The sequence below is a fragment of the Coloeus monedula genome, assembly GCF_965178545.1.
Source record: "Coloeus monedula genome assembly, chromosome: 7".
Classification (NCBI taxonomy): Eukaryota; Metazoa; Chordata; class Aves; order Passeriformes; family Corvidae; genus Coloeus; species Coloeus monedula.
The window spans coordinates 38026481-38042974 of record NC_138787.1 but is presented as its reverse complement, the minus strand read 5'-3'; positions in this window follow the sequence as shown (position 1 = coordinate 38042974).

Genomic DNA, 16494 nt, shown 5'->3' with positions numbered 1-16494 from the left:
ATTTATCAGCTTCAAAATGTTCATAACGATGTCTGAAAAGCTGAAAAGAGAGTCTGTGTGGTGGGGATGTTCAGCAGCTGTAGGAGGGGCTGGAATTCTGCCTGGTGGGAAGGCCTGGAATCAAGGGCCAGTACATGGCATTACATGGGGTCCCTTCCCAAAGCCACCTCTCTTTTTATAATCATGGCAATTCAGAGCTTATCCTTCCCTTCCCTTCCCTTCCCTTCCCTTCCCTTCCCTTCCCTTCCCTTCCCTTCCCTTCCCTTCCCTTCCCTTCCCTTCCCTTCCCTTCCCTTCCCTTCCCTTCCCTTCCCTTCCCTTCCCTTCCCTTCCCTTCCCTTCCCTTCCCTTCCCTTCCCTTCCCTTCCCTTCCCTTCCCTTCCCTTCCCTTCCCTTCCCTTCCCTTCCCTCTCTTCATTACTATTATTATTAATAATAACATTAACATAATTGATTTCAATTATTAATCTGGTCTTATCTAACCCACAGGTTTCTCCAGTTCTCCTCCCCATCCCACAGAGGGAGGGAGCAGGTGGCTGTGTGGGATTTAGTTGCTGGCTGAGTTTAAGCCACGACAATCTCTTTCTCTCTCAATTTTTTTGTCTTCCTTTGTCACCTCCTCCATGGGAGAGGAGAGAAATCAGGACAAAAAAAATCTGATTAAAGATCCATCACAAATTAATGAACAAAAGTGCAATCCTGGCACTTCATGCTAGAATGGAACATTTTAAAAAATCACGAAGTGAGACATAAGAACACTAGAAAAGTTTGGATTGGGGCATAAAAATTCTTTGGAAGGCTGTGTGCTAATCAACAGCAAATGTAAGAATCCCTCAGGCTGAAAGGGCAGTGAGTGACTGTATTTTTTACATTGGAGTTTTTCAATCAGCGTTTTCGGAGTGTGGCTTCTCATTATGATAATGATGATGGGATTAATTATCGTATCGCCATGAGAACAAGTGATAATGGCACTTTGAACTGTGTTTGTCACCACATGACACGGGCTGTTGCTTGTTTTTACATTCCCAGGACGTGTGGGCATGGAGAGGTGCTGGCTTTGGCTCTGGAAAAGGGCCCAGCTGGGCAGGAGATGTCACAGGAGGACAAACAGCAACCTGGCAGCTTCCTTACCTGGTTGCATTGGGATAGCACCAGGAAAACAATTGGAATTAGTCCTTGGGATTAACGTTCAGCTGCAGCAGGTGATTTAAACGTGGTAAGTGTAAATATGTGCTTGCTTTCTTAGAAATAATGTTGTCACATCAGCCAAATTTCCAAAATTGATAAAACAATTGTCAGATTTAGAAAGTTTGTTTCAGCCTGTGCTGGAGAGGGAACATAAATCAGAGTGGTGGGAAAAGTGAGGCAACCGAGGGCACTTTTCATCCCGGGAATAAATCCATGAATCCCAGAACATTTCCCTGCAGCAGGAGCAGTGTGGGGTGGCTGGCAGAGCAAAACACTGACAATATTCAGTATTTTCCATTAGTGAGCTGTGCCCAGTGAATATTTTAGAGTAATATTTAATTAGAGAATGAAAATATAAAGAGATATAGTGGGCCATAACTGAGAGTTATTGGGAATTGGAAATGTATGATGTAATCTGGTCATAGCATGGGATGTCCATCTTTACAACCAAACTGTTCCTAAGTCACAGCATGGATAATTCTGGAAAAAAGGAAGCTTCTGACTCCTGCATACACTTGATAAAGTTGTTGTCAAAAAAATTACTTGGATTTTTTTTTTAAATGAAGTTTAAGCATTTATCTGCTGCTTATGTGACTTTCAGAAGCCATTTTTTGTCTGAAGACCTCACTATTTGTTGCAATTTGTTTTCATATGAATGGTTACCCATGTGGAAGAATGTGCTCTGGAAGTTTTTCCTTGTAATTAAATTGATTCAGGGGACATGTAAGCAGCTCCTGGTGCTCTTTAACTTCTCTTACTTTAGTAACTAATTAATGTACAACTGACACACACGTACTCTGCTTTCATAATGTTATCTGATTAATAAGCAATAACCACCTCAGTAAATCAAAATTAAATGCCTACTTATGGCAGTGAGTTTAGAACCCTCCTGCCTAGAGACTTTCCATTGATTGATTCATTAAATATTTCATTGACAGATGAAAAGAAGACGAAAGAATCCTCGTGAGCAGCTTTGCCTCTTGTTTTATAGGGAAAGTTTTATACCATTGGTTCACTGAAGAAATAAAAGTTCTGCAAAGGGTCTTGGGTGGCTGAAAAACCAGCAGTGGGCAGGGATGGGTTGTGCTGGAGAGGGAAAGAGGGATCCCAGAGCAATATATCACTCTCTGAATTTACAAGCCCATTTTTTGGATAATTATTGCCCTGCTGGAGCTGCCCAAAGTCCTGCTGGTGGTTCCATGAAAGGGACTGGAAGCTTGGTGAAGGGTGAGGGAATAAAATATCTCCAAGAAGCTGGAAGAAGAGAGGGGCAGCCTTCTTCTGCAAAGGCAAATGCTTCTGGAGAAGAAATGTAAGCACTTAATTCCCAACAAAATTCACTAAATCCTGCTTTCCCCATGGACCTCCCAGTCAGCAGCATCAAATGAGATGACAACTCTCAGTTTTAGGTCACAGATGAAAGTTCAGAAAAGAAGCACTTCTCAAACTGTTCTTTCTAGGGGGAAGCTTTCCCTTCCAGCTATACCAGACTATTCTGGCTACTTCCTGATGCTTAATGAAAAATTGACTTGTTCTTTAATAAATGTGTTGTTTTCTGATGCAAAGAAACCAGTCCCAAGGGAGAGATACATATTCAGGGTTATATTATTATTTTTTAGTACCACATTTCTCATGAACTTGCAGACGTACAGCCAGGTTCACCACTTAAGAACTAAATTTGTCACTCAGAGATTTTTCATAAGTTCCCATTCCCATTTTTTTGCCATTTTATACTCATTAAGTTGCACGAAGTCTTGGTTACACCAAGATACCTCGAAGAATGAAGGCCAAATGTGCAGCATGATCAGTTCACGGAGCTGTAGGCGGGTGAGTGAAGGAGTGTGTGGGATTGGGAAGGCAGAGGGTTAATACTGTGTCTCACTTCAGGAATAGAAATGGTTTCACAGAGAAAATGAGAAGTAATTACATGAAAATAGATAGTTCTTTGCGTTTCAAATGTAGCAAGTTAGAAAAAATTTAATGTTTTTTTTTTTTTGCTGGTCTGGTTTTTAATGTTTCTTTGGCTTGGCACTTATTTACAGTCTGCTTTCTATCTTCAGTTTTTTACCTGGTGTTGAAGGCTATTCATTAGGAAATAAAGTAAAATCAGTGAAATCGAATATGCAAATTGCATTTCAGTTCACAGTAGCTTCCGCTTATGGTAAACTTTTGTATAATAAAATGTTTTGGCTCTGAGCTTACTTCTACACTAAGGAGTTTTTGGCTCTAAAAAAAGCTGTTCTGAGGACCAGAATCTAACACAAAGATTATTTTTTTTTTACCATACGGTGAAACTTTATCTTTTTGTCGCTGCGTTAACCTGAAAACCATAAAGATACATCTTCCTTTTCCTTTAAACTTCTTTTCCCAGTGGTTCCTTTTTAACTCATTCCTATAACAGTCTGTTTTAAGCAACACCAGTGACAGCAAAACCTATGAGGGTTTTCAAATTCAATAACCAGGCCTAGAAAGGAGGCATCCCTCATCTCAGCTTCAGCTGAGTAACTGCAGATCCTTAACATTACCCTCTACACTGGAGGTCTTCAGAGCCATCAATCTGCTGGAAATGTGCTGACAGCTCCGAGCGGTTCCGCGGTGTCTGAGCCGCGCTGTGCTGCTCCAGGAGCTCTGAGATCACTGCAGAGCCATGACTGACGAGCACAGGGGTGAGGATGCTGCCCCTGCAGCATTGAACACACGTGTTGGGCAGCTCTGGGCACGTGTGAGAGCTCTGGGGGGATGGCACAGCTTTGGTCCTTCTCCTCTTCTCCCCAAGGCTGGGAAATGCTGGCGGGAGAGTGGAATTGTAAGTGCGTGAGGAAAATGGGAATGGTTTTTAAGGCTTTGTAGAATATAACTGAGATTCAAACTTGTGCATCCTCTACCTCATCCTCCTACATCCCCAAAACACCCTTCTGCAGTCTCACTTTCCTGATGTGGAAATCGCAGGATCGTTGAGGTTGGGAAAGAGCTCCAAGGCCATGGAGTCCAAGCTGTGCCTGATGCCCACCTTGTCCCCAGCCCAGAGCACTGAGTGCCATGTCCAGGCATTCCTTGCACACTTGCAGGGATGGGCACTCCAAACCTCCCTGGGCAGCCCCTGGCAATGTTTCACAACCCTTTCCTCGTAGAAATTCCTTCTGGAGATGGTTGTTCTGTGGGTTGTCTCTGCGTCTTGCATTGGCCGAAACAGAGCTGTGAGTCCTCAGCAGGACCTTTTCTGTGTCACCTCTGCCTTTGCCTTCCTCTTGAGCAGGTTTCTGCCCAGCTCACAGACCACCTGCAAAGACACAGGAATTATTTTGGAATCAAGTATTCATATAACAAAAATGAAGCTTCCCTGTTTTTCAGTTTGGACGATCTTTCATTGTTTCTTGAAATCAGTTTTTAACCATATGTACAATAATTGTAACGATACAATCATTGCAATAACTTATAACAATGTTACAATAATTTCCTCATACAACATTTCTATTTTTAACAATGCCAAAGGAAGCTGAGTACACACAGTAGGGAGATTATATGAATATATCGGGATTGTTGATGTGTCCCATTTATTCCTGGACCTGATGAATGTTTCCCTTGCAAATATGTGAAGGGGATGCATCCTGATATTTCGTACAGTACAGACCAAAGCCAGGAGTTTAAGGCTTTGTGAATCAGTTAAATACCCAAACAGCATCAAAATGTAGTGGGAATTGGGTCTTTAAACCCCTTCAGCTACAGTCTTCTGCCTGAAGAATTCCACCACAAACCAACGGTTTCTGCTAAGTAGGAATAATTCTTAGGTTCAGTACAGAGACTCCTCTCCTCTCCTCTCCTCTCCTCTCCTCTCCTCTCCTCTCCTCTCCTCTCCTCTCCTCTCCTCTCCTCTCCTCTCCTCTCCTCTCCTCTCCTCTCCTCTCCTCTCCTCTCCTCTCCTCTCCTCTCCTCTCCTCTCCTCTCCTCTCCTCTCCTCTCCTCTCCTCTCCTCTCCTCTCCTCTCCTCTCCTCTCCTCTCCTCTCCTCTCCTCTCCTCTCCTCTCCTCTCCTCTCCTCTCCTCTCCTCTCCTCTCCTCTCCTCTCCTCTCCTCTCCTCTCCTCTCCTCTCCTCTCCTCTTTTCATTCCCCCTTTTTTGCTTTCTGTCTCCTCTGCCTTTGATGTCTTTACTTTGTCTGGTCACAAAACACAGTTCTATTTCCACCTGCCCTGTACCACTGTCCTGCTCCAGCAATTCTGGGCCACCCTCCGCCTGCCTTAGGCCTGGAGCCGCTCCCATTCCCTCTGTGTGAGCCAAGGATGATTCTCTGCCCTCTGTGCAAGGTCGTGCGGCCGCTGAGTGGCTCTGAGATGCTAATGCCATTCTCCAGCTCAGTGGAGCTGCTCCACCAGCAGCCCTGATGAGTGAGAGACACGGTGGCACTGCAGCAAGGCTGGTGCTGACCCCAGCCTCTGGTTGCTGCTCTGCGATACCTTTGGGCAAAGCTGCTCAACCGCATCGCAAACGACTCGCCCCAAGACTGGAGCACTCACTGCTCGCTGCATACTCCTCTCTAATGCTCGATTTTTTCTTCCTTGAGAAAAGATTAAAGAAGAGAATTACATTGGAACTGGTGGAGGCATGATCCATGCTCCCTTGATTATATGGAAACATTAAAATATCATCAGCATGTTAATTTTATCAACTGAACTGGATGAGATTTATTCCTCTCTCTTATCTATTGCATTAGCCTGGAAATACAATTTATTCTGATGGTGGGAATGTCAGACAGAGAGACCAAAAACATCTGGACATCTTAATATGAGACAAATTTTCTAGGATGTACATTGACCCTTTAAAATTAATTCTGCTAATAAAGAGTCAGGAATTTCATGGCCTTTTCATCTTTCCAAATCGAGCCCCAGTTCTTTATGGGGGTAAAACAGGTGGGAGCAGTGAAGGCTCCTTTGAGGGCTTGTGGTTCTCATGTCTTTTGTTGCATATTTGAGAATCAAATACAATAGGTTAAATACAAATATAAATATAAACCACACAACATCACATAAAACCCAGCCATTGCAAACTACAGGATTAATAAAAATCACTGAAAATTCTCCTAGGAAAACAATGTATCTTAAACATTCTCCAGGTCTGCATTGCTGGATTTTCTTTCTAAAAGTATAAAATCATTATTAATTAGAAGCAGCCATAAAGAAACCACTCAAAAAACCAACTCCTTGCTCATTGAAAGGTAGTTTTCATTTGAAAAAAATATCCTGTATCGTAGGATGTAGATTATCCCAGAATCTTCTCAGCCTGTGGAGGAGGGTGGGTGACATTTCTCCTCTGATATTTGGGGTCCTTGTCCTGGGAAGCACATGGAAGCAAAGCCACACCTGCGGCTCTGTGCCCGCCTGGCACGCTCCGATTCCCATTTTCCTGGGAGCACAGAGGAGGAAAGCAGAGCAGTGAGCTCTAATTCAGTACTTCCCTTTCAGCCTGCTCTGGGTTGGCTGCATTTTCATGTGGCTTCCCCTGGAAGTTCCAGGCTCGCCCGTAGCAATAACTTGATAATTGTTCTGGGAAGAGACTCAGCGCTGCTATCTTATGCACAAGTAAACAGGCATCTATAAGATTAAGAATTATAAGACAGGGCTTTGACACAACCATCAGTTATGCCAGATGCAAATAATTTATTCTTTGTCAGTTCAAATACACAGCCTTGTTTGGATGGCTGAAATTTATACTGGCACCAGAATGCAGCACGATGTTATTTCAGCGGGGTGTCGGAACCGCAGAGATGCAGCCCAGATGACCCAAAAAGAGGGAGGAAAATGTTATTTATACTTTCTGAGGGTAACTCATCATTGTGATGTGGTAATAGGTGACGTAATAACTTCTCCTTGTTGTGTGATGATATGTGGGGAGGCCCTGGCACAGGGTGCCCAGAGAAGCTGTGGTTGCTCCTGGACCCCTGGAAGTGTCCCAGGCCAGGCTGGACAGGGCTTGGAGCCACCTGGGATGGTGGAAGGTGTTGGGGGTGGAAGGAGATGAGCTTTAAGATCCCTTCCACCCCAAACCATTCTGTTATTCTATGATTCTGCATTTCCTCCTTGACATGGAATCATGGAATTGTTTAGACTGGAAAGAACTCTCCCTACCAGGTTCCTAAACTGTTTAGGTTTTCCAAAGGAAAGCAAAGTGTGTAGAGAAGGAGCCTGAGTGAAATTGAACTGCAGTTCTGCCAAGGTGAAGCTGGGTTCATGCTCAGCTTGCTCAGGATGCTCAGAGGGTGCTCAGGCATTTCCTTAGCTTTGGAAGCTGGAGGTACGGAGATGTTCAGCCAGGATTTATCCACTGGTGAGGCACCTCCAGCGCTGGGGTCATTTCTGGACCCCTTCTAACAAGAAGGACACTGAGGGGCTGGAGCGTGTCCAGGAAAGGGAACGGAGCTGGGAAGGGCCTGGAGCCCCAGGAGCGGCTGAGGGAGCTGGGAAGGGGCTGGAGAATTTCTGAGGGAACTGGGAAAGGGGCTCAGGCTGGAGCAAAGGAGCTCAGGGGGGACCTTGTGGCTCTGCACAAGTCCCTGACAGGAGGGGGCAGCCGGGGGGGTCGGGCTCTGCTCGCAAGGAACAGGGACAGGAGGAGAGGGAACGGCCTCAGGCTGGGCCAGGGGAGGGACAGGGTGGACAGCAGCAGGAATTTCCCCATGGAAAGGGTGCTCAGGCACTGGAAAGAGCTGCCCAGGGAGGTTTAGACTCCCCATCCCTGGAGGTGTCCAAGGAATTCTTGGATGTGACACTCAGTGCTCTGAGCTGTTGACAAGGTGGGAATTGGGCACAGGCTGGACTCCATGGTCTTGGAGGGCTTTTCTGACTTGAAAGATTCCATGTTTCTGTGAACCACTTTGTGCACAGTAAAGTCAAACACATCTCCAGGATTATTTGGCACCATAAACATTGAGTTAAAGTTTGGTGAGACAGTCAAATAATTTTTTTCCCCTGCCATCAGATGAGAATTCTGCTCATTTTGTAGGACTTCAGCTCACAAGGATTTACTGGACAACAGAAAAAGTGGAATTTGAGCCACACATCCTAAGCAGAGTTCATAACAGCCCCCATTTCCAATAACAAAACCAGCAGTGACAGTGATATATGGCTTTTTTTATGAGACCTGATAACTGATGGATATGTGATCTTATAAATGCTTAGACAAACTAATGCACATAATTATATTTTCCATTTGAAGTCTATTGCTCGGCATTCTAATACAATATCATTAGTCGGAATGGCCACAATGATACAGCTTGGGCAGTTTGTCACAGTAATTACGGGGTGATTATTTTTGACTGGAATAAAGATTTCAGTTTTAGTATGGTAGAAAGCATAATCACAAATTAGAAACAGTCTCAGAATAAAGAAATATCAGGGAGAGGGACTTTAAATATGGATTACAGTGCAATTCTAAAACAATTTCTTTAAAGAAGTGCACTCATTTGGCTGAAAGTGGGGCTACTTTTAGGTTCATAGCAAGTTCCTTCCCAAAAGGATGACAATTACCTAATTAACAGCTCCTGTGTGTAAGGTTTTTGTAGAAGGGAAAATCTGGGCATTGTAAGGAAGGTTTGACTTGTAATTTACATAACTGCTAAAACAGGCTTTGTTTTTTCAGTCGACTCAAAAATACATCATTTGTCTTCACCATGTTCAGGAGGGTTGATTAAAGTAGACACTGTCCTCACATCTGTATTGAGAACTGTATTAATCAATTGATTAATCACGAGGCATTAATCAAAATCTTCCTTAAGTGTTTTACTTTTGGAGCAGCTCTTAGTATTTCCTATCAGATTCCTTTCAAGGTGTCCATTATAAAGATTAAATTTGGGTGGTAAATATTGAGGGGATGAAGCACACGTGGCTTTCCCCTTGAAGGTCACAGCCATTGCTCATTAGTGTTACTTTTAATGGGATAAGAAGGAAAAGTTTTTAATATGTGACTACACCAATTAATCAAACCCACATTTGATTTCCTTTCCAGTAAGCAGAAATTTCTGGTGGTGTAAAAACTTTGAATACTTCAGGCTATGCTTAAAAATATTCCAAGAATTTAAGGAATTTAAGCCATACGTGCAGATATAATGAACCGATGCTCTAATTATAACTGCTGGTTTTTAAATATTCTGCTTTACAAATATTGATTTTAAGGTATCCTGGACAGTTTTCATGAAGGTTATATTTAAATAATCTAATTTTCCCATACAGTGAATGAATGCCAAACTTCAGACCACTGTCATGAAGCTTCTTAGAAGTTATTTTTGAGTACTTAGTGAATTCAAGTGAGCCAAAGAGGACCTTTACAAGGAAGCTGATCATCTGAGCATTCTGCTCTGTTTTTGCTCGTTCCTGTTTGTTTTTTCAGTCTGAAACATTAAACACCGGAGCTCCAGCAAATGTACTTTTGGAAGCATCAATCCAGCACAAAAGAACACCACTGATTACAAATCTCTTCAAGTGCAGGCAAATGTCTCTTCATCTCCCAATCCCTCTGTAAGTGATTCTTTAAGAGAGATTTGCTGATTCCTCGTTGTGGCTGCTCTCATGACAGACTGGAAATACCTATTTTCCTACTGACTGCTTTTCCTACAGGGGGAAAAAAAATGTAGGGGAAACACCAAACCCAAGCATATGTTATTTGTATTTATTTGGATTTTAAAGTACACCAAAAAAATGTGCGTCTGGCATCCCCATCACCTCTGGCAAAAGTTTAAAGAAACAAGAAATCAAAGCAGAGCAAATTAAATCCTGCAGCCACTTCCCTTTGCCTGAAGAAGCTGCCTTAAAAAATTTCCAGTGCTTTTTTAGGTAGTCCTGTATGTAGAGATTGCCAGCTACTGATTTTATAGTGCTCCTAAGCACTCGTTTTTAGGGGATGGGTTCAAAGTGAACAAAGTACAGACAGAACTCTATTAAATCTCTTAAATTAAGGGGTATGTAATGATTTGAACAGCAGCAGCCCCTGAGGCTGGGCAGCCTCAGGACCCCCTTGTGCTGCTGACTCTAAAGAGGGGCCCTGAAAATTGGCAGGCAAAGGAACCCAGGAGATCCTCAGGAAGTTTATCCCAACCCAGGGATGGGACATCAGCAGGAGGAGCGGGATTGGGAATGTCTGAATGGAGGCAGAGCTTTTAGAACAGCCTTTCTCATCAGATGATGATGTTATACAGCAGTAGAGTTATTCTGCCTTTAAAGCCACTAAAATCCATGAAAAATTTTGTGTGCCTTTAAAAATGATGCTGGGCTGCTTGTCCTGTAATGATGTGGAAGAGAAACTTGTGCTCTAAATCTTGAAGCAATCAACAATTTGGAAGTAAATTCAAACCTGAGTGGCTCTTCCACAGCTGAAAAAAACCTGCTTAGGTTTTGCTCTGGGTGGTGGAGGTTGGTTGCCTTCAGCAGGAAAGGGAATGCAATCTGCACAATTCCCATTAGTCCTTCCTCCTGCAAAGAGATCCCAATAATAATTCCGTGGTGCGTTAGTTTGGGGCCGATCATCTTTATCCTGAGCTGCTGTGGCGGCATTGGGAAAAGTGGGATGGGGTTTAGAAATTCCTGCTGGGTGATTTATCCCTAGAGCACCTTCCTTTTTAACAGAATTATGTTCACCAGTCCCTCAGTTTGGGTCATGGAGAACACTCATCCCATGACACTGATCCCATGACACTGATGTGGTGGATTTATCAGTGGTTTGTTACCACTGATGGCTTTTTGTTGCTGTTTGGGTTTGCTTTCTATTTTATGGAAATATGGGCCAGAGAAGGAAGATATTGAAATATGTGAATTATAATATATATGATATAAAATACATACTATAAATATAATAATAATAATATAAAGGATTATTGATTCACAAAATCCTAAATGGTTTGGGTTGGAAGGCACCATAAAGCCCATCTTGTCCCACCCCTGCCAAGGGCAGGGACACCTTCCACTATCCCAGCTTGCCCCAAACCCTGTCCAACCTTGCCTTAAACACTTGGAAAATAAAATATTTAATGTTTAATACTTAATATTACAATTATATGTAACAGTTATTATAAATATTGGTAAATTAAGCATTTTATTATATTCACAAAAATAAAAATACAATGTGGAAAATATATAATATAATTAAAATTATTATCATTTGTCTGTAGCACCACCAGGCTGTTTGGTGTGAGATCTTTCTCTGAACATTGAAAATATATTTCTGTGGGTTTTAAGAAGATGAAATTTATCTAAAATTTTGTCCTGAATTAATTTTTTATGTTTTGCCATGGATTATATTCCTTTCCTTTCCTTTCCTTTCCTTTCCTTTCCTTTCCTTTCCTTTCCTTTCCTTTCCTTTCCTTTCCTTTCCTTTCCTTTCCTTTCCTTTCCTTTCCTTTCCTTTCCTTTCCTTTCCTTTCCTTTCCTTTCCTTTCCTTTCCTTTCCTTTCCTTTCCTTTCCTTTCCTTTCCTTTCCTTTCCTTTCCTTTCCTTTCCTTTCCTTTCCTTTCCTTTCCTTTCCTTTCCTTTCCTTTCCTTTCCTTTCCTTTCCTTTCCTTTCCTTTCCTTTCTCTTCTATCACACCATGGCCTAAAAATTTCCAGATGATCTTGTAACTTTAACAACATTTGTGGGATATCCTGTATGACTGGAACATTAAAATCCATTGCCATTACCTGTTGAATTAAAAGAAAAGGGTGAAGAAAAAAGAAAGAGGTGGGGATGAAATGGTAAAATGTGCTGTGTGTGAGACAGTATCTGTGTAAACTGAATATTTTCACATTGCCAGGTGACTTCCATCCAGGAATCTTTAAGGCAGCAGGTGAGGAGCTCCATGAGCTGCTCTGGATATTTTTTAAGGTATTTTAGACGTGGTGTTTGAAAGCGTTTCTGTAAGCCAAGGACAAGGCTCTGTCTGCAAGCAGAGAGCGCAGGCTGGGGACACAGGGACCTCCAGCTCCCTGGATCCATGGGAGCCCTCTCCAGAAGCTCACTGCAATCCCAGAATTACAAAGGGAGGATCTCCTGGAGCTGTGCTGGGAGGGCTCCAGGCTGCTCTTTCATTTCCAGTGCCTGCAGTTCAAGGAGGAACATGAACTGGCTGACAGGAGTTCCCAGGATGGCTGCAAGTGGGAGCAGCTCTGATGGAAAAGGAGCCTTAGGAGGGGAGGTTTGGGGTCAGCCTCCAGTCTCTGACAATGTGGGGGTGACCCCCTTGGAGCTGCTTTGGAATGGGAACAGACTGACTGCTCTTTTTTTGACCTGGCAAGCAGTAGTACTTGGAAGCTGAGGTTAGGCCACGCCAGCCTGGGACTGAGATTCACTTTTCCTGCAGAAAGGCAACTGAAGTCAGGATGAGATCACTGAGCCGTGGTGTATGCCCTGTCCTTCACAGCCTAAACAAGAGCTTAGTTTGGGGTTTTTGAAAGTATATATGTTTAGTTCAGTTTGTACAGAACAGCCTGAGGCTGGCGTTTCCAGAGAGCTGAGTGTCCTTTCAGAAATAGTCACAGCAGCTTTCACATGGGCTGCTCTTCCTAAAACAGCAGAGAAATGCAGCTGGAACAGCCTGGAAAAGGGTCAGGACAGTGGGGCAGGAGGTGATGGTTGGGAAAGGTTTTAATCATCACAAAATCCCATTGGAAGGGACCTTAAAGCTCATCCCATTACCCCCCTGCTATGGCAGGGACACCTTCCACTGTCCCAGGTTGCTCCAAGCCCCGTCCAGCCTGGCCTTGGGCACTGCCAGGGATCCAGGGGCAGCCTCAGCTTCTCTGGGCACCCTGTGCCAGGGCCTCCTCGCTATAAAAATTTCCTCCAAACATTCCATCTAACCCTGCCCTCTGGCAGTTTAATGAGATGCTTTTTCCCAAAGGTGACCATTAAATAGGAACTTTCACACATCTTTTCTGGTGGGCTGTGACATCCCTTCTGAGTTAAGCCTGGCCTACTGGACAGCTGTATTTGCAGAATGGCCACTGCATGAAAACTCCAAGTAAAAGGTAACTACAGCGTTTGTCCTGCACAGAAAATCCTTTGTCTTGAAGTGTTTTGTGTATGGAAGCAAAGGAAAGAAATCCAGAAACAGGTCATAGAACAACCACCCCACAGTGATAAGAAACCCCCAAAAATTCTTACAAATAATAGGGTTTTTTTTCAGGGTTATTTTATTTGGAGTTTAACCACAGCAGTAATACAAGATAAGGAACCTTCCTGCTCCTGTGATGCCTTTTTCCTCCAACATCTGGGTGAGCACAGGGATTCCTCTGGATGTACTATTATTGCTATTAGTATATATTTGTTGCTTTTATTATTAATATTATTATTATATACCCCAAAAAAAGAGACGTTTTTACCATTTAAGTTTAAAAAGAAATATATTTTTAGCTGTCCAGCACGGAGCATCCTTTGAACGCCGAATTATCAAGCCTTGGAAATGACCAGTGCAAAGAAAAAAGAAAACAACAATGCACCTTTAATAACGGGATTGGAAATGTCAGAGGAATGCTGGAGCTGCTCCGTGTGCTGCCCCTGGTCCCTGCCTGCTGCTCTGCACTGGCACGTGTGCCTCGATTGTTCCAACCCCTCGGTGTCTGCACGTCGATGGCACATTTTTGTTATTGCAGAAAGCCTACATTTGACCTTTCTTTGTAATTGTGCCACCAGTTGAATTCTGCTTTGGTTCATGGCAATTTACTCCATCCTTTGAGAATTCACTAGTTAATTATTGCCAAGTGAATTTTTAATTTGCTCCGATGATTGCATTGGTGAATGCAGTCATTAGCGGGAAATTTATTTTAGGAATTGGCACTAGAGGGAGCTAAGTAATTGTATCATTTATGGATCTGGGACGGGGAGAAAAAAAACATTCATTAAAAACTTGCTTTTTTTCTGAACCTGCTGATTTTACAAATATGGCAGCTATGCCTCAGCAAATTAGAAGTGATAATGAATTAGTTAATTTTCCTTACTGAAAACCGCTATGCTCAGATTATTAAGTTACTGTATTTCTCTTTTACCAGCTACCAGCCAGTAAATTAGGATTTCTAGGACTCTTCTGGGAGGAGGAATTTTTGTAACTATTATCCTTGTTTATCATTATTTTGGTCTTAACAGAATTAAAATACTCACAGATACCCTCCTGAAGTATCCATGTGCTCCCAGATGCATTCCAGGATGGATGGCCCTGTCGGATGCTGCGGCTCTGTGAGAGGAGCAGAGCCTGGAGCCTTTCTGGACTGAGCCAAAGCTGGGCCTGGACACAAAGTGCTGCATTTTCAAGCCCAAAGTTCACTGAAATAAGTGGAATCCCATTTTAATTCAGTGGCAGCTCACTCAGAATTTTTGTCTTTACTGTTCACTTTTATTTTAGTGCAGCTGCTGGAACCAGTCCAGAGGAGGCCACGGAGCTGCTCCAAGGCTGGAGCCCCTCTGGAGCTGGGCTGAGAGAGCTGGGGGTGCTCACCTGGAGAGGAGAAGGCTCAGGGAGAGCTCAGAGCCCCTTGCAGGGCCTAAAGGGGCTCCAGGAGAGCTGGAGAGGGACTGGGGACAAGGCCTGGAGGGACAGGATACAGGGAATGGCTTCCCAGTGCCAGAGGGCAGGGATGGCTGTGAGGTGGGCAGACCCTGGCACAGGGTGCCCAGAGAAGCTATGGCTGTCCCTGGATCCCTGGCAGTGTCCAAGGCCAGGCTGGAGCAGCCTGGGATAGTGTCCCTGCCCATGGCAGGGAGGGGAACAGGATGAGTTTCGAGCTCCCTTCCAACCCAACTCATTCCATGATCTCCACAGCTCCCAGACCAGCCCCATGCTGGATCCCATCTGGAATGTGCACACCTGTATCCCGCAGCCTGCTGGGGGTGCAGGGGTGGCTGTGGTTCAGAAGGTCCCAGAATTATCCCTAAACTGCCACGCTGCTCGGGCCAGCTGAGGAAATGGTGACGTTTTAGTGTGGTACAAACTGCGTGCAAAAAATTTCCAAACCCAAGAGCTGATGCTTCCTTTCTTTACCAAGAAAGTCACCTCCCAAGGTAGTATGCCCAGTAAACAGAAAGTAATGCAGACAGATAATTAAAAGAAATGAAAATCCTGAATCCAAGATGTAGCAACTGGCCTGGATTCTTTGATAAGGGTGAGAACCTCTGACTTTATAATGAAATACCACTGATAAAAATTCCTGAAATGTGGTGGCTTTCTGAGCCCCCACCTGTGAGCGTTTATGTAATTTTCCCCCAATTTTGTCCTTTATTCAGGTCCTGGGAAGGCAGCACCTCTCCCACACCCCCACCTGGGAGCTGTACTGGTTTCACCTGCTGAGCGTCAGGGCCACTGCTTTGAAGTGGGTCCCTTTTCCCAGAGTTTTTTGCCTGGATTGAAGGATGGGATTACTCTGTTGCTGGTGTTGGATCCAAGGATATGTCCTCCTTTGCATACTCACAGAGGTAGGTGCAATCAGGGCCAAAAATGAGGATAATACTGGGGGTTTTGTGTTTATTTTTATGCTTCCTTGTGTTTTTTTTTCCTGGGATTTTAAAGATGTTCTACACCTGCAGCCCTGAACAGTTATGAGTGTCTTTGCTAAATTCTTTATTTCTGTGTTGTATTGCCTTCCACTGCCCAGAGCCTTTTTCTGAAGTTCCTCAATGAAAAATCCCTGAGCCTTGCAACTCAGTTTCCTGTGAAATCCTATAGAAAGCAAACACCACATTTCATGCTTTTGATACTACATCTATTGTTCAATAGGTTAAATTGATATAAGGAATAACATTTTCAATCCAGAGCAAGTTTTAACTTTCTCTTTTGTGCCATACATGTGTGTGGGCAATGGCAAAAATTATTTGGAGTTCTGGTGGGGTGGGTGTGTTCACCCAGTGGCTTTAGCCATCCTTGGCTCCAAAAAGAAACCTCTGGGGTGGGAACTATGGATGAGATTGAGGAGTTTGATATTGCTGTGCAACAACTGGCGCTCAGAAGCAACATAAATTATTTCTATTCCTAATAGAGTGGCTTTTGTTAGGAACTATCCAGCTATTTCTGGCTTTTCAAACCACTGCCGAAAGGTTGGGAACTTTGAGTGGAGTAAAACCCCTCTCAGGAAGGGCAGCGCTCAAGGCATCTCTGCTTTTCCAGAAGAGTTTATTTTTAATTCCATGGATTCAACTTTATTCTGCACCTAAAATCTGTGCTCTGAGGGTCAGGGATTACAGGCAATAGGGTTTTTAAAAGTGTCTGGGAGAACTTTGTAACGCTGCGTCTACTTCATGCATTTCTTTCCAAATTTCATTTGGAAGTGAGGGAATCTTGTAGCATCTTTTAGATACTCTTA